Consider the following 21,975-nt stretch of genomic DNA (forward strand, 5'->3'; position numbering starts at 1 on the left):
GGAATCGAACAAAAGTACAAAAATGAAAAATGGCCAGTTATGGAAGGAGTTAAAGATTAGTAAGAAGCTATCATCATTAGTGATGAGCGCGCGTCCTCAGGTAAGGTGTTACCACAGACCATGCTCGGGTGCTAACTGAGAGTCTTCGCCGTGCTCAAATACTATGTTTGAGTCCCCGCGGTTGCATGTCTCGCGGCTGTTCGACAGCTGCAACACATGGAGGGATTGCCTGTTTGTTAGGAATCCATACATGTGTTGCGGCTGTTGGACAGCCACGGAATATGCAGCCGCGGGGACTCAAACATAGTATTCGAGCACGGCGAAGACTCTCAGTTAGCACCCGAGCATGGTCTGGTAACACCTTACCTGAGGACGCGCGCTCATCACTAATCATCATGTATCACGTACATCAGAGACACTATGAGCTGAGGATTTCTGTGAACGTAACTCATTCTGGCAGCTGTGAGCATCATCTTTATTTACTGTGCCATGAGAGGCTCTAGTCATTTTTGGTAATTCGCTAATTGTGCTGCCATTTGCCTCTTACTGCGTGCAGAATGATTTGCTCATTGATGCTTCACCTCAGCTTGTCAGCTGGATATCTTCATTAATAAATGTAATTAATTTACAGTAATTTACGGCATCTGCCACATTTCATCCAAAAAATGACTGACTACAGTTGCTTATCCTATAACTTTAATTAATACATACAGAGATCACTGCCATTCTGTATCAGACAAACAGTGTATCATTATCACATTATTACCATACAGTTCTGTGCAAAAGTTCTAGGCTGGTGTGGGTGGGAGTAAGAGTGCAATTAAAAATTAGAAATGTTATTAGATGCTTTTTAGCAATCAATTAAATACAAAATGATTGAACAAAAGAGAAATCTAAATCTTATCAATATTTGTCTTCAAAACTGCAGCAAAGAATCAATTCTTCTAGATACACTTAGACATAGTTTGTAAAAGGAGCTCAGCAGGAAAGTTGTTCCAAACATCTTGGAGAACTAACCCCAGATCTTCTGTGTATGACGCTTGTGCAGATCCTTCTGTCTCTTCATATAATGCCAGACAAATACGATGATGCTGAGATCAGGACTGTGGGGATCATCTCATCAATTCCAGGACTCCATATTCTTCTATACACGGAAGATAGTTGTTATTGACATTGACTGTATGTTTGCGGTCGTTGTTCTGAGACACAATACATTTAGACCCAGTCAGATGCCTCCCTGATGATATTGTTTGATGGAAAATTATCTGCTTCTGGGGTCTCTAGTGCCACCCGTTGAAAATTATAATCCTAAAAATCAGTATCAACCCATTAAAGAGCCTAACACGTGCTGTAGTCATGTGGCAAGACTCTTTACAGCGTTGATATTGACTTTTCGGCTTATAATTTCCAACAAGACACACTAGAGTTCCCACTCTCTTCTATACTATTTACATATTGTACGGTGAAGAAAAAATCGAGCACTATTGAGTTTCAGAAAAATTATATCAGATTTATTAGAAAAGCAATCCAAAAACAGTGAAAATAAAAGTAAAAAACTGTGGCTTTACTGATCCATTAACAGCAATGTTTCGGCAGATTTCTCTGCATTTCTTTTGGTAGTGCTGCCAAATTTTCTTTAATTATTATAGATAATAGATAGATAATAGATTTATAGTTAGATAGCGATAACAGATAATAGACATAATAGAGAGATAGATAATAGATAGATAAAACAGGTCTACAAAAAATATTTGTAAATCATTGCAGGTGACTTTGTACTTTTCTGAATCATCTTTTTGATCTGATTTAAAAAATGTATATAGTTTTTCTGTAGCATGTATAGTTTCCATGGAGCAGCATCATTATTACAGCGTGTTCCAAATTATTATGCAAATTGGATTTAAGTGTCATAAAGATTTAATTGTTTTCTTTTTCAAATAAACTCATGGATGGTATTGTGTCTCAGGGCTCAATGGATCACTGAAATCAATCTTAAACACTTGTGATAATTAGTTTTCCAGGTGATTCTAATTAAAGGAAAACTACTTAAAAATGATGTTCCATATTAAAAAAAGGATCTCTCTGCTGCCGAAAAGCATCAAATAGTGCAATGCCTTGGTCAAGGGATGAAAACATTAGATGTTTCCTGAAAACTTAAGCGTGATCATCGTACTGTCAAGAGATTTGTGGCTGAATCTGAGCACAGACGTGTTCGTGCTGATAAAGGCATAATGAGGAAGGTTTCTGCCAGACAAGTTCATGAGATTAAGAGAGCAGCTGCTAAAAATCCATTACAAATCAGCAAACAGATATTTGAAGCTGCAGGTTCCTCTGGAGTCCCTCGAACCTCAAGGTGTAGGATCCTTCAAAGGCTTGCTTACTATTCGGCCACCCCTAAACAGTGTTCACAAGCAGTGGGCCCAGACATATATGAAGACTAATTTTCCCACAGTCTTGTTTACTGATGAGTGTCGAGCTACCCTGGAAGGTCCAGATGGATGGACTAGTGGATGGTTGGTGGATGGCCACCATGTCCCAATAAGGCTGCGACGTCAGCAAGGAGGTGGAGGAGTCATGTTTTAGTCCGGAATCTTGGGGAAACAGCTGGTAGGGCCCTTTAACCCCTTAATCCCATATGACGTACTATCCCGTCAAGGTAACCTGGGACTTAATTCCCAGTGACAGGATAGTACGTCATATGCGATCGGCCGCGCTCACGGGGGGAGCGCGGCTGATCACGGCCGGGTGTCAGCTGACTATCGCAGCTGACATCCGGCACTATGTGCCAGGAGCGGTCACGGACCGCCCCCGGCACATTAACCCCCGGCACACTGCGATCAAACATGATCGCAGTGTACCGGCGGTATACGGAAGCATCGTGCAGGGAGGGGGCTTCCCTGAGACACCCGGAGCAACGCGATGTAATCTCGTTGCTCCGAGGGTCTCTTACCTCCTCCTCCCTGCAGCAGGCCCGGATCCAAGATGGCCGCGGCATCCGGGTCCTGCAGGGAGGTGGCTTCACTGGGCCTGCTCAGAGCAGGCGCCGGGAAGCCTCCAGGAGCTGTGCACGTCAGATCGCCGATCTGACACAGTGCACAGCAAAGTGTCAGATCGGCGATCTTACACTATAACATCATGCCCCCCCGGGGCAATGTTATAGTGTAAAAAAAAAAAAATTCACATGTGTAAAAAAAATAAAAATATATATATATATTGTTCATATAAATACATTTCTTTATCTAAATAAAAAAAAAAACAATAAAAGTACACATATTTAGTATCACCGCGTCCATAGCGACCCGACCTATAAAACTATCCCACTAGTTAACCCCTTCAGTGAACACCGTAAAAAAAAAAAAAAAAAAACGAGGCAAAAAACGCTTTATTATCATACCGCCAAATAAAAAGTGGAATAACACGCGATCAAAAAGACGGATATAAATAAACATGGTACTGCTGAAAACGTCATCTTGTCCTGCAAAAAATGAGCTGCAATACAGCATCATCAAATTAAAAATAAAAAAGTTATAGTCCTCAGAATAAAGCGATGCAAAAATAATAATTTTTTCTATAAAATAGTTTTTATCGTATAAAAGCACCAAAACATAAAAAAATGATATAAATGAGGTATCGCTGCAATCGTACTGACCCGAAGAATAAAACTGCTTTATCCATTTTACCAAACGCGGAACGGTATAAACGCCTCCCCGAAAAGAAATTCACGAATAGCTGGTTTTTGGTCATTCTGCCTCACAAAAATCGGAATAAAAAGCGATCAAAAAATGTCACGTGCCCGAAAATGTTACAAATAAAAATGTCAACTCGTCCCGCAAAAAACAAGACCTCACATGACTCTGTGGACCAAAATATGGAAAAATTATAGCTCTCAAAATGTGGTAACGCAAAAAATATTTTTTGCAATAAAAAGCGTCTTTCAGTGTGTGATGGCTGCCAATCATAAAAATCCGCTAAAAAACCCGCTATAAAAGTAAATCAAACCCCCCTTCGTCACCCCCTTAGTTAGCGAAAAATAAAAAAATAAAAAATGTATTTATTTCCATTTTCCCGTTAGGGCTAGGGTTAGGGCTAGGGTTAGGGTTAGGGCTAGGGTTAGGGCTAGGGTTAGGGTTAGGGCTAGGGTTGGAGCTAAAGTTAGGGTTAGGGTTGGGGCTAAAGTTAGGGTTAGGGTTGGGGCTAAAGGTAGGGTTAGGGTTTGGATTACATTTACGGTTGGGATTAGGGTTGGGATTAGAGTTAGGGGTGTGTCAGGGTTAGGGGTGTGGTTAGGGTTACCATTGGGATTAGGGTTAGGGGTGTGTTTGGATTAGGGTTTCAGGTAGAATTGGAGAGTTTCCACCGTTCAGGAACATCAGGGGCTCTCCAACCGCGACATGGCGTCCGATCTCAATTCCAGCCAATTCTGTGTTGAAAAAGTAAAACAGTGCTCCTTCCCTTCCGAGCTCTCCCGTGTGCCCAAACAGGGGTTTACCCCAACATATGGGGTATCAGTGTACTCGGGACAAATTGGACAACAACTTTTGGGGTCCAAGTTCTCTTGTTATCCTTGGGAAAATAAAAATTTGAGGGGCTAAAAATCATTTTTGTGGGAAAAAAAAGGATTTTTCTTTTCACGGCTCTGCGTTGTAAACTGTAGTGAAACACTTGGGGGTTCAAAGTTCTCACAACACATCTAGATAAGTTCCTTGGGAGGTCTAGTTTCCAATATGGGGTCACATGTGGGGGGTTTGTACTGTTTGGGTACATCAGGGGCTCTGCAAATGCAACGTGACGCCTGCAGACCAATCCATCTAAGTCTGCATTCCAAATGGCGCTCCTTCCCTTCCGAGCTCTGCCATGCGCCCAAACAGTGGTTCCCCCCCACATATGGGGTATCAGCATACTAAGGACAAATTGGACAACAACTTTTTGGGTCCAATTTCTCCTGTTACCCTTGTGAAAATACAAAACGGGGCTAAAAAATCATTTTTGTGAAAAAAAAAAAATTATTTTCACGGCTCTGCGTTATAAACTGTAGTGAAACACTTGGGGGTTCAAAGCTCTCAAAACACATCTAGATAAGTTCCTTAGGGGGTCTACTTTCCAAAATGGTGTCACTTGTGGGGGTTTTAATGTTTAGGCACATCAGGGGCTCTCAACGCGACATGGTGTCCCATCTCAATTCCAGTCAATTGTACATTGAAAAGTCAATCGGTGCTCCTTCCCTTCCGAGCTTTGCCATGCGCCCAAACAGTAGTTTACCCCCACATATGGGGTATCAGCGTACTCAGGACAAATTGCACAACAACTTTTGGGGTCCAATTTCTTCTCCTACCCTTGGGAAAATAAAAAATTGGGGGCGAAAATATCATTTTTGTGAAAAAATATGATTTTTTATTTTTACGGCTCTGCATTATAAACTTCTGTGAAGCACTTGTTGGGTCAAAGTGCTCACCACACATCTATATAAGTTCCTTAAGGGGTCTACTTTCCAAATTGGTGTCACTTGTGGGAGGTTTCAATGTTTAGGCACATCAGGGGCTCTCCAAACGCAACATGGCGTCCCATCTTAATTCCAGTCAATTTTGCATTGAAAAGTAAAATGGCGCTCCTTCCCTTCCGAGCTCTGCTATGCGCCCAAACAGTGGTTTACCCCCACATATGGGGTATCGTCGTACTCAGGACAAATTGCACAACAACTTTTGTGGTCTAATTTCTTCTCTTACCCTTGGGAAAATAAAAAATTGGGGGCGAAAAGATCATTTTTGTGAAAAAAATATGATTTTTTATTTTTACGGCTCTGCATTATAAACTTCTGTGAAGCACTTGTTGGGTCAAAGTGCTCACCACACATCTAGATAAGTTCCTTAAGGGGTCTGCTTTCCAAAATGGTGTCACTTGTGGGGGGTTTCAATGTTTAGGCACATCAGGGGCTCTCCAAACGCAACATGGCGTCCCATCTCAATTCCAGTCAATTTTGCATTGAAAAGTCAAATTGCGCTCCTTCCCTTCCGAGCTCTGCCATGCGCCCAAACAATGGTTTACACCCACATATGGGGTATCAGCGTACTCAGGACAAATTGCACAACAACTTTTGTGGTCTAATTTCTTCTCTTACCCTTGGAAAAATAAAAAATTGGGGGCGAAAAGATCATTTTTGTGAAAAAATATGATTTTTTATTTTTACGGCTCTGCATTATAATCTTCTGTGAAGCACTTGGTGGGTCAAAGTGCTCACCACACATCTAGATAAGTTCCTTAAGGGGTCTGCTTTCCAAAATGGTGTCACTTGTGGGGGGTTTCAATGTTTAGGCACATCAGGGGCTCTCCAAACGCAACATGGCGTCCCATCTCAATTCCAGTCAATTTTGCATTGAAAAGTCAAATCGCGCTCCTTCCCTTCCGAGCTCTGCCATGCGCCCAAACAATGGTTTACACCCACATATGGGGTATCAGCGTACTCAGGACAAATTGCACAACAACTTTTGTGGTCTAATTTCTTCTCTTACCCTTGGAAAAATAAAAAATTTGGGGCGAAAAGATCATTTTTGTGAAAAAATATGATTTTTTATTTTTACGGCTCTGCATTATAAACTTCTGTGAAGCACTTGGTGGGTCAAAGTGCTCACCACACATCTAGATAAGTTCCTTAGGGGGTCTACTTTCCAAAATGGTGTCACTTGTGGGGGTTTTCAATGTTTAGGCACATCAGGGGCTCTCCAAACGCAACATGGCGTCCCATCTCAATTCCAGTCAATTTTGCATTGAAAAGTCAAATGGCGCTCCTTTCCTTCCGAGCTCTGCCATGCGCCCAAACAGTGGTTTACCCCCACATATGGGGTATCAGCGTACTCAGGACAAATTGTACAGCAACTTTTGGGGTCCATTTTCTCCTTTTACCCTTGGTAAAATAAGACAAATTGGAGCTGAAATAAATTTTGTGTGAAAAAAAGTTAAATATTCATTTTTATTTAAACATTCCAAAAATTCCTGTGAAACACCTGAAGGGTTAATAAACTTTTTGAATGTGGTTTTGAGCACCTTGAGGGGTGCAGTTTTTAGAATTGTGTCACACTTGGGTATTTTCTATCATATAGACCCCTCAAAATGACTTCAAATGAGATGTGGTCCCTAAAAAAAATGGTGTTGTAAAAATGAGAAATTGCTGGTCAACTTTTAACCCTTATAACTCCCTAACAAAAAAAATTTTGGTTCCAAAATTGTGCTGATGTAAAGTAGACATGTGGGAAATGTTAGTTATTAAGTATTTTGTGTGACATATCTCTGTGATGTAAGGGCATAAAAATTCAAAGTTGGAAAATTGCGAAATTTTCAAAATTTTCACCAAATTTCCATTTTTTTCACAAATAAACGCAAGTTATATAGAATAAATTTTACCGCTATCATGAAGTACAATATGTCACGAGAAAACAATGTCAGAATCACCAAGATCCATTGAAGCTTTCCAGAGTTATAACCTCATAAAGGGACAGTGGTCAGAATTGTAAAAATTGGCCCGGTCATTAATGTGCAAACCACCCTCGGGGCTTAAGGGGTTAAGGTTCCTGAAGGTGTGAAAATGACCTCTGCAAACTTTCTTCCATGGTATAAATAGCAGAAACGTGCCTTCAGGAGCAAAATCATCTTCATGCATGACAATGCACCATTTCATGCTGCAAAGAATACCTCTGAGTCATTGGCTGCTATGGGCATAAAAGGAGATAAACTCATGGTGTGGCCACCATCTTCCCCTGACCTCAACCCTATAGAGAACCTTTGGAGTATCATCAAGCAAAAGATCTATGAGGGTGGGAGGCAGTTCACATCAAAACAGCAGCTCTGGGAGGCTATTCTGACTTCATGCAAAGAAATACAAGCAGAAACTCTCCAAAAACTCACAAGTTCAATGGATGCAAGAATTGTGAAGGTGATATCAAAGAAGGATTCCTATGATAACATGTAACTTGGCCTGTTAGGATGTTTTGGAGTTAAATAGCTTTTTTGTTCAGTGAGTGTGACCTCCTAATGCTGCAAATTCCACAAATGAGCATTTTCTGTTCTTTAAAACATATCAAATGTTTAGAAATTCTACTGTGCCTAATAATTTGGAACAGTGCATTTTGAGTTTTTATTCATTTTGGAGATTATACTGTTATCATTTTGAGGTTTCTTCAATAAAATTTGATGTACACCCTAACGGGTGAAGACTTTTATTAGACTGACTCATTTGCACTGACCATTTAGGAAAATCCGAGAAAAATATAATTTGCATAATAATTTGGAACATGGTGTATAAGGTATAGAAAATATACTGGTGACATTAAGAAAACAGTAATCTACATATCAGAAAAAAATGCTTCACCTTACAAAACAGTTTTTATTGAACCAAAATAATTTCACATGCAAAATAGAAACCAAAATATAAGCAGAAATTAAAAGTGCTTGACCTTAGACTGTCGTTGATACGATTTTTCAGGGTTGTCCCTATGTAACATCCAGCAGTAATCTGCCATCATTGAGTCATTCCAAAAACCGCTCGCCTTGTTCATCGCTTACATCCCCAAGATTTTGAGGGAAGAAATCTAAATGTGAATGCAAAAAGTGCATATTCAGAGACATGCGACATCCAAGAGACTGGTATGCATTTAGCAGTTCCTCAACACCTTCAACGTATTCTGGAGATTTTTTTTTCCTAAGAAGTTTTCACAGATCCACTTGAAACTTTTCCAAGATCCCAATTCCTTATCATTTAGAATTCCTTCAAACACATCGTCTCTCATAAGCTCTCTGATCTGAGGACCAACAAATACCCCTTCCTTCAGTTTTGCTGGTGAAATGCTGGAGAATTTCTGTGAAATGTACTGGAACCCTTGTGAATTTGTCTTTGCCATGGCTTTCTCAAAGTTTTTAATCAGCCCCAACTTTATATGTAGTGGAGAAAGAAAGATTTTTGTTGGAGCAACTAAAGGATTATGCTGAACATTGTCTCTACCTGCAGCATAGAAGTTTCTCTGTCCCAATCATGAAGATAATGCTCTACTGTATTTGTACTGTTCCATATACACAAGAAACAACAATATTTTGTGAAATCTCCTTGCATTCCCAGTAGCAGACCAATCACTTTCAAATCTCCACAGATATTTCATTGATGATGCTTATATTGTATAGCATCCAAAACAACTGACAGATTTTCATAACTTTCCTTTAGATGACATGAGTGACCAATAGGGATTGATGGTTTCATATTTCCATTGTGAAGCAACACTTCTTTCAAACTTCTCTGGGACGAGTCAATAAACAATCACCAATCTGCAACAAAATACTCATGATTCAGTTCTTCAAAGAGGCCATTCACATTGTTACAGTACACCATTGGTCCATCAACTGTGAAAAATTGTGTTAGAGTGTTACTTCTGTTTTGGGAATAACACGCTTTGACATCATCATGAAGAAGATTCTTCTGTTTCAACCTAGATGCAAGAAATTCAGCTTTATCTTTTGACAATGAAAGGTCCCTGATGAGATCATTTAATTCATGTTGAGTAAAGTGTTGTGGCTGCTCGGCTGCTCCATCAGGTACATACTCATCTTGACCTGAGGTCTCCATGTCTTCGCCAGTAGCTTCAGCTCCATAGTCTTCATATTCTACTTCATTTTCATCCAATCCAGACAACGGTGGTACAGGAACTGGCAAGGTACCATCGTGTGGAACTGGCCTAATCACAAATTCAAGTTTCAGGGTAATTAATCTTATGTTTGTTCTTTGTAGAAAATCCCTTCAGTTTGACAAAACAAAAGTAGCAGTCATCACTATGATTTTTGGGTACTCTCCAAATCATGGGAACAGCAAATGGCATAGCCACTTTCCTCATGTTCAGTCAGTCGTGAAGACTATTTGAACAACCTGAGCATATCACATGAGGGGTCCAGCTTTTGTCTTGATCACCAAGTGGACACTGAAAGTACATCTGGTACATCCTTTTAATCTCGTCATGAGTGATTGAACATACTTGGCCTTTTGGTGTAAATGAACCACACACATAGCAGAATCTGTTCTGATGATTGATACACTGTCGGGGCATTTTTATCCTTTAAATCAGATCAAACAGTAGAGTAAGTTCAGTTTGATGGTGGTCACAAACTAAAAAAAATGCGATGAGCCGACCGACTATATGTAGATATTTCCCCAGAGATGACCGAGGCAGCTTGTATTTAGAACTGATTTTACTGGAGGTAATCTGGTAGATAACTATATACAGTTGTGAGGTAAAGGGGTCGGCCTATTCTTTGCAGATGAACATTTGCGGACAGGTAGTTTCTCAGTGTGATATTGGCTGCTTTCAGGTTCTCTCTCTGTGGAGACCCTCACTCAGTTACACCTCAGTGGCTGAGCTGTTTTCTTCCCTCTGAGGTGACTTGCCCTCCCAGAAATGCAGTGAAAATCCTCTCACAATGGCGGGTTTCCACGGCCTTCCCTTTTATCTCCCTGTGGCAGGGCTCCGATCCCTGTAGGGGCCTGTCACCTGTCAGTCTCACATAACAGTCCTTGCTGCCATCACCATCCTTTTCTGGTTGACTCAAATCTTATACCTCATAACAGTTAGCGCCTCCCCATAACATGTGACTTTTCCAAGAAGCAGTCATTGGTTGACTGCAGTGTCAATACTCCTTCCCTTAAAACGTACTAAAACCTTTAGGGTATGTGCACACGTTTAGGTTACGTCAGGATTTCTTGCAGAAATTTCCTGAGAAAAAACGGACATTTCTGCCAGAAATCCGCATGCGTTTTTTTCACGTTTTTGATGCGTTTTTTTGTGTTTTTTCCCAATGCATAGAATAGCGGGAAAAACACGAAAAAACCGCAAAATTAATGAACATGCTGCTTTTTTTACCATGATGCGTTTTTTTCGCGGAAAAAAACGCATCATGTGCACAAAAATTGCAGAATGCATTCTAAATGATAGGATGCATATGTCTGGGTTTTTAATGCATTTTTATAGCGTTTTTATCGCGAAAAAGCGCAAAAAAAAAACCACCTAAAAACCTGAAAGTAAGACAGGCAAAGAAATGGGAATAACAAAGGAAAAACCACATGCATTGAAAATGCAGAAATAACGTAATAACAAAAATACTTCTATCTCATAAGTGTTTTGTGATAGAGCAAAACTAAGCATATTTTTGGAATGAGCACATCAAACTCCATAAAACAGATATATTACCTTTGCTGATGATTTTTTTTGTGTTGACCATGACCAGTGTAATAGATAGCTATATCTGAGACAGCAGTAAGTTGTGGACATATTCGTACATAGTATATTAGCTATGGTATACATCCCAAACACTCTATTAAATAATAATCACTTAAAATCTGCAAATAAAAGATGATTCGTTCCATTAAGAACTATTATGCTTATAAGCCTTGTATAGATGACTTACTATAACGTTCTTCATAATTCATTACTAATGTTATAACTATTGTCCGACCGTCATAAAATATTTATAACTTTCCATATAATTAGCAAATGCAAAATGTTCTGCCGTTCCCTCAAGTAAGGACTAGAGTAACGCAGTGATGGAGGCAGGAGGGCACCAGATGACACTATCTACTATTTAAAATACTGTGTGTCTGGACATCCTTTATGAACATATGGGTTTACCGGGGAAGTATTTAAAGAAACAAACAGTTCCAAACAGTAGCAGATGAAATGAAGTGGCAAGGTTTCTTAAAGGGTTTTCTGGAGCTTAAATGGTCTCTGACATTTCAGTAATGTTTCTATACATCAATACTATAATAGATTACAAGAAATACCCTTTCGGAAAAATGCTGATTTCTATGAACCACTTCTCCTTCACCCACTTGTTTCCTGAATTCATCATACAGTTTGAAAAAACAGTTACAATTTGTCTGGCTCAAGACAACGCAAACTGCCAGCTTACTGAGGGATCAGGTTACAGCTGTCAATAGAAGACTATGAAGAAGGGAGGAGGGGGAGAAGCAGAGTGAGAGAGAAGCTCCAAGACATGCAGGAGGTGCTGGTGCTTAGTAAGTGTTTCATCTCATCCAAAGTACTGGATTCACAGCTTCACTGCTCAGTACTTCCTATAATTGCCTCTGTGCTGATGCTGCTTCTGAGGGTGTGCTACAGACAGGAGTGCAGGAATCCCTTGTGTCACCATGTGCAGGTTATAAGACACACCATAGCAGTTAATCTCAACCCATTAGCTAAGACACAACTGAAAATTAGAGATAAAGCCTGCATAGGGAAAAACAATTGAAAACTGATATATGCAGATCATATGATAGTCAGAAATAGTTTTATGCCTCATGTACACTACATGACAGCTTATTCTTTGGTATCTAAATAGTGGGGGGTCAAACTTCTCATGAAAGTAGGTGACAAGAGGACAGCAGCTCTCCAGTAAGCACTTCATCCCTTTTATCGCTTGTGAGGCACAGCAACGTATTTTTTGTAGTGGCTGTTCCTATTATTGCAGCTTGAATGGGACTCAGTGTAAAAGGTAGGGAAAAAAATATTCAGCTCATTATGACACAGGAAGAAACGCAGTGGATCTACTGTGTTAGGATGGTGCACGGAAATCTCCAGGCCGGTAAACTCGAACAAGAAAGAAATCCTTCCTCTTAGAGAAAAATAACATCAGCTGGTTCAACTGATGGCCTATAAAAGGGGTCTGGTCAGATGAGATCAAAATTGAACTCTTTGGATGCCATAATACACACCTTGTTTGGAGGCCAAAAGGCACTGTATATAATCACAAAATAAAAATCATACCAACAGTGAAGTTTGGAGGTGGTAACACCATGGTGTGGGACTGTTTTTTCGGCATATGACACTGGCAAACTTCACAAAATTAAAGGAAGGTTGAATGGACAAATGTACCGAGACATTCTTGATAAAATTTCTACTGCCATCTAATAGGATGATGAAGATGAAATGAGGGTGGACATTTCAGCAAGACAATAATCCCAAACACACAGTCAAGGAACACTCAATTGGTTTCAGAGAAGGAAGATAAAGCTGCTAGAATGGCCAGCCAATCACTTGACCTTAATCCAATAGAACATTTATGGAAGGAACTAAAGCTAAGAGTCCATAGAAGGAGACCACGGAACCTTCAAGATTTAGAGAGTGTTTGTGTGGAAGAATGGGCCAAAATCACATCTGAGCAATGCATGCGACTAGTTTCTCCATACAGGAAGCATTTTAAAGCTGTCATCACCAACAAAGGCTTTTGTATGAAGTATTAAATACATTTCAGTAATCTTGTTCAATACTCTTTCTCTGTGTCATTACTTATTATTACACATAACTTAATTTATGGACATCCATGGTATGATTCATTTGCCTGTGTGGAGTGGATGGGTTGTTACTGACATCTTGTGAGAATTTCATGCCAATAACACCTTTAGAAATATATCCATTGAAAATTGGTGATGTGTTCAATACTTACATTACCGCTGTACATCTATTTTAAATGAATTAAGCTTTAATAAGACAAGTCCTTACATAAGGACTTGTCTTAGTCCGAAACGCGTAAGGTTCACGTGCAATTTTTTCTTCCTCTGATTTTATGATTTATTTATTTTTAATTAATTAAGCTTTAAGAAAATTTATTTTTTATATAATTTTCTACAGTGCTAGATCATATCCTTTTCCTTTTGAATGGGACGTAGCTGCAAATCCGCTGCACTACCAGGCTCAGCCACTAGGAAATGTACAGCACTGTACCCAACAATCAACCCAAAAGTCTCCGTTATACGTCTAGTGATCACCAAATTTTCATCCGGTCTTACACATGAGGACTAGCACTTCATTCACCTGACGGTATTGAAAAGTTTATGTTTGAGAATGATTTTTAATATAATCTCCGAAGCGATAAGAGGAGGGTGCGTGACATTAATAACATCGGCTGCTGTTATATTGTTTGCAATTAAGTTTAAGTCAACACTATTCTCCACCAATAAATGAAATGAACCCCAAACCTCATGTTTGTAGATGATGGGAAACACTTCTGTTTAATGAGCCAAAGCTCCCACCTGTAAAGTATTTAATTAGAGATATTTCTAAAGGTGGAATCTGATTTTCATCAAAACCAGAAAACACATGAAGAGGAAAATCAAACCATATACCAAGAAATAGAATGTATTCCCTGGAGTTATATTTTCTGCTTTTCTGAGTGACCCAGGAACACTTACATACCTTTGTGGATTGCAGCCTAAATGTTGAGTTTCATACAACCCATCATTGTATACTGCAGGAACCTAACATTTTGCTGGTAAACATGTTGTTTTCACGAGAGGTCTTCCAAAGACCCAACATTTCCCAATTCAGGTGGGACCTAGTAATTTGTTTTTGTCCCTCCACTTTCACACTTTCCAAAAAGTTCAACATGGGTTCAAATAACAGCAATAAGACAAAAATAATTAATGGAAAGAAAAAAATATAACAAAAACCGGGTGTGCTTGAAACAAAAATACTTTGGCGTTAAAGCCCTTGTCACTCTGCATTTCCCTTGAGTTCTTAGGAGACAGGGTGGCAGCTATGACGTTCCGTCTACAAGAAGTGATCACTGCCATCAATCACTGGCCATAGTAGTTATGATAAAGTAGATGGTACAAGTCTATAAGGCTAGTGATTGGCTGCAGCCATTATGTGTCACTGGACTCCTTCCTTAGTCACTCTGTGCTTTGGAGTCCAGTCGGTAGTTTCAGTGATCCGCATATATCCATAGGTGGTTGTGAAGTATGTATTAAGACCACCCACTGGACTCCTAAGCTCACAAGACTCTTCTCATATACTTAAAGGATTTATGTAAAACTATTTAGTTTTTTTACTATGGGCCTAAAGGCTAACCAGCACATAGTTACTACCTATGTATCTGTTGTGCCCAGCTCCGATCTTCGCTGGCACAGATCGGTCACAGACTGAGCCTGCCTGTGATTCAGTGGCTTCCACAGATATCACGTCATCACAGTTATGGCTTCTCTTCCTCTCTGCTCTGTTGACAGGGCGTGACTGCCAACGTTATGCTGATTGTCAGCCAGCTCTTCACTCACTGCAGTCGCGCCCCATCAACAGAGCAGCCCAGAGGAGGAATAGCTGCTCTGTTGACATTGAAACAGCTGAACCGCTGGCAGGAGCGGTCGGTGACCCCACTGACCAAGTGCAGGGTAGAACAGGCAGTTAGCTGCCTCTGTTAGCAACTACCTGTTAGTTTTAGGCCCATAGTAAAAAAAATTGTCCTGGATAACCCCCTTTATTTTTTTTCCTATTAAATTTGGAGCCAATCTGTTCAGTTTCTCCTGCTCTACAGATCAGATGCCATGTTCAATATGACAGGTTCTCTTTAACTTGTTTATGAATGAAACATAGTCAATAAAATTAATGAATGGACTCCTTCATTTCTTAAAGTTGGAAGTGATTGACAACTAGTACATCAGGAGAAAAGCAATAAATCAGTGAGTTCTATCGATATTTATCCAGCAGACACCGATAGAAGCTCGGCAAGAAGACAATTTATTCACCAAGAAGTCTGTAACTTTTATAGTAGTGGTCTCCAACCAGTGGCTCCTCAGATTCTGTAAACCTACAACTGGTAGGTTGGAGTCCACTGATCTATAGGATTCTTAGTGCCACACTGTTCATATGATGCTGGAGTACTGGGGTGGCTTGTTCCTCTCCATTAAACAGACAGGTCACTATAGCTTCAGGGCTCGTCAACTCATTCTAACTTATAACAATACAGGCTAATATACAGAATGTTATGCACATAAGGTTAATAAACACATAAATTCATGGATTAGCCAACCTGTTCACAGCCAGTAAGTGTCCACAAGAACTATGGCTGGCGATGGTATCCAAGAGTTGGATTTCCGGCTGGTAGGACTTTCCGTAAGTCCCTGTGTGATGTCACAACAACTAATCTACGTAGAAGAGGGAGCTTCTCAGAAACGCGTTGGCCTATGTGGTGCATAACATTACTGTCGGTACTGTCACTTGCACAACTAGTCTTTTAACAATATAATTTTTGCAATTGTCAGGTGGAATGAGAACACTATTGAGCTGCAGGTGATATAAATACATGGAGCAGGGGGTAGATGACCCAGGAGGTCCCTTCCAACTGTAACATTTTATGATTCCATCATCCTAAATAGGTGTATATAGTTAGGACAAAGGATATAGGCTTTCATTATGACTTATACTGACAATATTGGCAATAATTTTGCAAATGGTAAATGCTGGCAAAGTTAGTTTGTGCGATGTCTTGGTACTTTTCTTATAAAGGTTTCATCCACAGAATACGGATAGTTCCAGTATTCGGCAATTCTAAGAATTGTTTAATCAGTGCAGGTACAGTAAGTGGCGTCCCGCTGCTTCACGCATTTATAAATATCTGCACTTCACGTGAAAAGACGACGATTCATGGGTATTCATATTTATGCTGCGATCATTAACTGCTTGCCTACCACTGATCGGTGATTGCGTTGCAATGGCAGGCTGTCCACGGTAACCCGCAGCGGCTGCCTTACCGGTCTGCTCACACCCGATATGGCCATAGCTTCCAGGTAGTAGGGCAGAAGAAGGAGGCTTTCTGTCAGCTTGTAGCACCCCACCTCACAATGGCTACCAATAAATTGCCATAACAGCCAGGAGTTTAAGAAAGACCCCGAGACCCTCCATGGCTATCTGTAAAACTGACAAACAATAATAACTTAAACTGATCGCACTGTGAAGTGTCCAAGTAAAACCAAGAAAAATTGTTATAGTTAATTAAAATGTATTTTACACAGTGTTCAAAGTATCTTAAAAAGAAAAAAATACACATACGGAATATAGTATTGTAGCAATCACAACGGTTATAATGAAGGTCACACATTATTTAATGGTCAAATAAAATAATAACATTTATCTGTTTTTATTAAACTAATTTTAAAATATGTAAAACATCGAAAAAAAAAGAAAAAGTAAAATAAATACATATAACATTGTTAAAGAACAATGATTCTCTACTCTCACATAATCCCCCACATCTCGAATTGTCTAATTTATATATATTCATCGAAAAATTAGCTATATAGAAAGGGGAAAATATGTATTTGATACACTGACGATTTTGAAAGTTTCCCCACCTACAAAGAATGGAGAGCTCTGTAATTTTTATCATAGGTACGCTTCACCTGTGAGAGATAGAATCTTGAAAAAAATCCAGAAAATCACATTGTATGATTTTTACATAATTAATTTGCATTTTATTGCATGAAATAAGTATTTGATAAATAGAAAATCAGAAGTTAATATTTGGTACAGAAATCTTTGTTTCCAATTACAGAGGTCAGACGTTTCCTGTAGTTCTTGACCAAGTTTGCACACAGTGCAGCAGGGATTTTGGCCCACTCCTCCATATAGATCTTCTACAGATCTTTCAGGTTTCAGGGCTGTCGCTGGGCAACATTGAACTTCAGCTCCCTCCAAAGATTTTCTATTGGGTTCAGATCAGACGGCTGACTAGGCCACTCCAGGACCTTGAAATTCTTCTTATAGAACCACTTCTTAGTTTCCCTGGCTGTGTGTTTCAGGTCATTGTCATGCTCGAAACCCAGCCACGACCTATATTCAATGCTCTCAGGAATGGAGATTATTGGACAAAATCTTGAGATACATGACCCCATCAATCATCCCTTCAATACGTTGCAGTCGTATTGTCCTCTTTGCAGAAAATCATCCCCAAAGTATAACGTTTCCCCCACCATACTTCATGGTTGGGACGGTGTTCTTGTGGTTGTACTTGTCCTTCTTCCTCCAAACACGGCCAGTGGAGTTGATATTAAAAAGTTTTATTTTGGGCTTATCTGACCTCATGACCTTCTCCCCTGCCTCCTCTGGATCATTCAGATTGTTACAGGCGAACTTCAAACGGGCCTGGATATGTGCTGGTGTGAGCAGAATTTTGTGCCCTGCAGGATTTAAATCCATTTAATCCATGACTGCGTAGTGTGTTACCAATGATAATGTCTGAGACTGTGGTCCCAGCTCTCTTCAGATCATTGACCAGCTCCTCCCATGTAGTTCTGGGCTGATTCCTGACCTTTCTCTGAATCATCCTTACTCGACGAGGCGAGATCTTGCATGGAGCCCCAGACCAAGGAAGATTGACAGTCATCTTGTGTTTCTTCCATTTTCTAATAATTGCGCCAACAGTTGTTACCTTCTCACCAAGCTGCTTGCCTATTGTCCTGTAGTCCATCCCAGCTTTTTGCAGGTCTATAATTTTGTCCCTGGTGTCCTTAGACAACTCTTTGGTCTTGACCATGGTGGAGAGGTTGGAGAGTGATTGATTGATTGATTGTTTGGACTGGTGCAATTAATACAAAAAAAACATACAATGTGATTTTCTGGACTTTATTTTTAGATTCTGTCTCTCACAGTTGAAGTGTACCTACGATAAAAATTACAGCCCTATCCATTCTATGTAGGTGGGAAAACTTGCAAAAATCGGCAGTGTATCAAATACTTATTTTCCCCACTGTAGTTTGATGATCCTTCCATCCAATCTGACAAAGCTAAATCAAGGAATGTTCCTTTCTCATATAATAAGGTGAAGACATGTACAGGCTCAATAGAAAGTCTACAAATTCATACACTGCTCTGTTCATGCTCCGAGGACGAGCTGAGCACTTCTGCCATTGGTGGAAGTCTCGGGAACGGCACCCCCACTTCGAAATAAGGGTTATATAATATATGTTAATTTTTTTTTTCGTAAAGTTTAGATACCCTTTAAAGGGGTTGTCCAGACTTAGGCTACAAGTCTGCAGTCACTCTATGTAACTTGTGAAGCCTTACATCATGTGCATTGAACGATGGGAGGATTCTCCAGTGTCAGTGGGCAGTATTGTGACAATTTGCATACTTTTGGCCACATTCTGACTAGACATGTCTAGCCTTGTTTAATTCACTTGTATTGAGTGAGGCCTTGAATGCCTAGTCAGCATGTGACCACGTGTGCTAATCACATACCTTCGGTCACGTGCCTGCCGCTCCTGATGCCAGCAGTGCGCACGATGTGAGGATTCACAAGTCTGCAGTCACATAGAGAAACTGAAGATTTGTACTCAAAAGCTGGACAACGCCTTAATTTATTTTTCCTTGTATCATTGCCATACAAATAACCTGAGCAAGAAACTATGGGGATTGACTCTCAGGCGCAAACTTGTTTTAGAGAGATTTTTCTTACTATTCCATAATCCAGAATATTGGACCAATATCCCTCACCTAAGGCCATTATTGCTGGACTGAAGAATGCCCGTGCATCAGCTCTTATGCCACCAGCCATGAGCACTGGGTTTACTGTCGGATCAATGAATATTGCAGCATTGGATTAATCTACTTTCCAATGTCAACAGTTTCAGTATGTGCCAATTTCTAAATATAAAGATCTAAAACAGAAAAATCCCATTGATGCTTCTCTGTTTAATTTCATACATACTGAATCTTTGCTAATGAATACTGTTTTAAGTTAAAGGGGTTGTCCATCCTTGGGGTTCAAGTCTGCAGTCACTGTATGTGACTGCAGACTTGTGAGTCCTCACAGCGCACAGTGTATGTGCTGTAAGAATTCTCCGGTGCCGGAGCGGGTAGACTCATGAATGCATGTATGTGATTTGCAATAAAAGTGAACTAAGCAAGGCCGGATACGTCTAATCAGAATGTGACCGGAACTAGGTAAATCTCATAATTGTGGTCACATGACTGTGCTTTCCCAATGCCAGCACTGGACAATCCTGACAGCATGTAGTGTGCGAACTGTAAGGATTCACACGTCAACCCCTTGGTCCGTCTTCACATAAAGGCAATGACTGCTCAGCCAATCGATGAATATTGCTATAAAACACAGCCAGTGATTGGCTGCAGTGATTGTTGCATAGTTTTGTCGCAGAATAAAGTGGTCAGAGTAGATTATATGGGGTAATTCAACTTTTATCTACACAGAACACGAGGTAAATGCATCAGCTTCTTAATACAGCATAACAGGAAGTCTAAACGTCCTTTCACCAGAGAGAAAGTGAAACCAAAGTACAACAAGTATATGCATTACATTCAACTAAGCATATAACAGTAACAACATCGCCATCTACTGTCAGAAAAGTCTAAACTCCTCCTGCACACAAATAAGTCTGTATGTGTTGCAAATCTGCCAACAGTGATCACATGTCCCTGTGACATGATGTCATTGGTACGGCATGAATAAGAATCAGGGACGAAGCTAGCCAGCACCAGAATAGGATCGATGTGGGATCAGAGAGCAGTAAAGAATTGTTTCTTCTTTTTTTTTTTTTTTTGTTACCTATTCTGAGCATTTTTTTAAAAAAATATTTAAAATATAAGACAACCCCTTTAAATTATAAAGTATCTCATTTTAAATAGGCACATCTTGCAAATTTATGAAAACAGTTTTGACCCAAGTAGATTAATAGTTTTTGCTTGTGGAAGAAGACAATTGATGATTTACATATAATTGCTGTTCCCATTTTTCCATACTTTTTAATGTTTCATGTACATGGCGGATCAGATTTATACTTAATCTGTCTCAATAGGTCTGTATAGTCTAATTTTATTCCCACTTCATACTCCAGATTTGGTTTGTATTCTCTCTGGAGAGTTCTTTGGTCATGAACATTCTTCCAGTACTATAGGTGCTGGAACTTCCCTTATTTTTAGCTTTCCCAAAATGCATTGCGAATGCTTTTGTCCAATGGCTTTCCTGACCTGAACTGAAAGCTCTCCTCCCTGTTATTCCTGCATGCAGAAATACTAAGCCTTGACTTCTTGCAATGTGACTGCGTTACTGCTGCTAGAGAAGGGAGACACCTAGTGGTCGGCATTTTTTAGTGGTAAGACATCACTTTTAGGGTTCCTGCAGACGAGCGTATGAATAAGAATCGGAGTTTCATGCAGAAAACCCGTTAGATTTTTTTTCTAATTTTCATCAGATTTTCACCCATGTGCCATCTGTGTGTGTTTTTTGACATCCATGTGTGATCTGTTTTCATAGTATACATTAAATCATGTACATGATCTAATTTCCTGGGTGTATAATAGAAATGTATCCGGAAATCATCTGAACGGCCCTAATGAATAACATGGGTCAGGGTGCTGTCCGATAGGATAGCGCACGTCCGGTTTATTCGCTCGTCTGCAGGCACCCGGAAATAAAGGGATTTGCACATTGTATTTTTTATCACTATATCTTTCAAATGTGAATGATTGAGTTGTGTGAACAGACAGGGATCATTTAAATTTGAATTATTTTTGTATTTTTTTTTCTGATTTAAATAAGATTCCGAAAAGGCAAAACTTTGCTGCTTTACTTGGTCAAATTCTATAATATTTCTTTTTCATTGATTTTATACACTAAGATTTCTACATATCTATATATTTTTGAGAAACGTGGTTAAAAAATTAGATATCATATATATATTTATATATATATATATATCAATTATTCAATATAAGATATTTACCACTTAAATCATTATTTTATAATCAATGTTCTACTTTCTCGCCCATTAATAATTCTTCTGACGCCCCACGGAATATCGTCAGTGTGTTATTGTAGATTCGGCGCTCTTCTTTCCCTCTCCCCCCTGTAATTTGCTGGCTGTAGGCCAGGCTATCTCTCAGGCTAGCACGTTAATATGCAGCAAGGCTCTCTGCTTCTCTCCCATCTATGAAAGCCGCACACTTCCTACAATTCAGGCTAAAAATAGCACTGGGTATGTGAAAAACACCGAGAACAGTTGGCTGCACAACTGGTTTCATGATCTCCGAGTACAGAATCTAACAGGAACAAAAATCTCTTCCTTAAAAACTCCAAATCTAACAAATAACCAACTTTTACTATAGAATAAAAATATAATCATATAGCAAGAAAAAAATTATATTTATAAATCTCATATATTTT

General features: G+C 39.6%; 1 protein-coding gene and 1 long non-coding RNA gene across 5 annotated transcripts in view; one reads left to right on the forward strand and one right to left on the reverse strand.

Annotated features, from left to right (window-relative positions):
• LOC143793229 (uncharacterized) overlaps positions 1-11,881 on the reverse strand; it is a 37,359-nt gene extending 25,478 nt beyond the window's left edge. The window contains exon 1 of the long non-coding RNA XR_013220080.1: positions 11,807-11,881. This is a non-coding gene — a long non-coding RNA (uncharacterized LOC143793229). The remainder of the gene's footprint in view (positions 1-11,806) is intronic.
• LDB2 (LIM domain binding 2) overlaps positions 1-21,975 on the forward strand; it is a 415,373-nt gene that overhangs the window by 349,006 nt on the left and 44,392 nt on the right. The gene's annotated exons all lie outside the window — the stretch shown is intronic.

Source organism: Ranitomeya variabilis, chromosome 1 (assembly GCF_051348905.1).
Source record: "Ranitomeya variabilis isolate aRanVar5 chromosome 1, aRanVar5.hap1, whole genome shotgun sequence".
NCBI classification, from domain to species: Eukaryota; Metazoa; Chordata; class Amphibia; order Anura; family Dendrobatidae; genus Ranitomeya; species Ranitomeya variabilis.